The following is a 600-nucleotide window of genomic DNA, read 5'->3' as shown; positions in this document are numbered from 1 at the left end:
AGCGATCATCGCCTGCTGGATTTCCCTTTCCAAAGCAGGTGCTCAAGGGATCACACCAAGGCTAAAGCCCTTGACTTCAGAAGGGCCAACTTCAATGAGCTTAGGAGACTAGTGGGGGAGGCACTGAGGGCCCAGAAGTTTGAGATGGGTGTCCACAAGGGAAGGTCGTACCTTAAGGGGGGCGATCCTCCAGGCCCAAAGGATAACAGTCCCTGAGAAACAAGCGGGGTACGAGTGCTCAAAAACCCCCTTGGCTCAGCAAGGGCATTCAGTCCTCAGGCATTGCTAAAAGCGGGGTGTACACCCAGTGGAAGGGAGGAGCTATCACCAAGGAGAAGTACTCCTTGGCCCTGGAGCATAGGAGGGCTATTAGGAAGGCTAAGGCACAGATGGAGCTCAGGCTGGTGTCCAGGATTAACAGAAAGCCCCTTTTCAAGTATATTGGGAGCAAGAAGAGGGCACCAGGCAATGTAGGGCCCCTGCAAGACGCAAACGGTAATCTTGTGGCTACGCCAGACAAGAAAGCTGATATTTTTAACAGTTTCTTTGCTTCTGTTTTCTTGAACAGGGACCGGGACATCCCACCTACCAGAGGTAGGG

Source organism: Alligator sinensis, unplaced genomic scaffold, assembly GCF_000455745.1.
Source record: "Alligator sinensis unplaced genomic scaffold, ASM45574v1 scaffold1711_1, whole genome shotgun sequence".
Classification (NCBI taxonomy): Eukaryota; Metazoa; Chordata; order Crocodylia; family Alligatoridae; genus Alligator; species Alligator sinensis.
Note: the sequence above shows the minus strand (reverse complement) of the source record.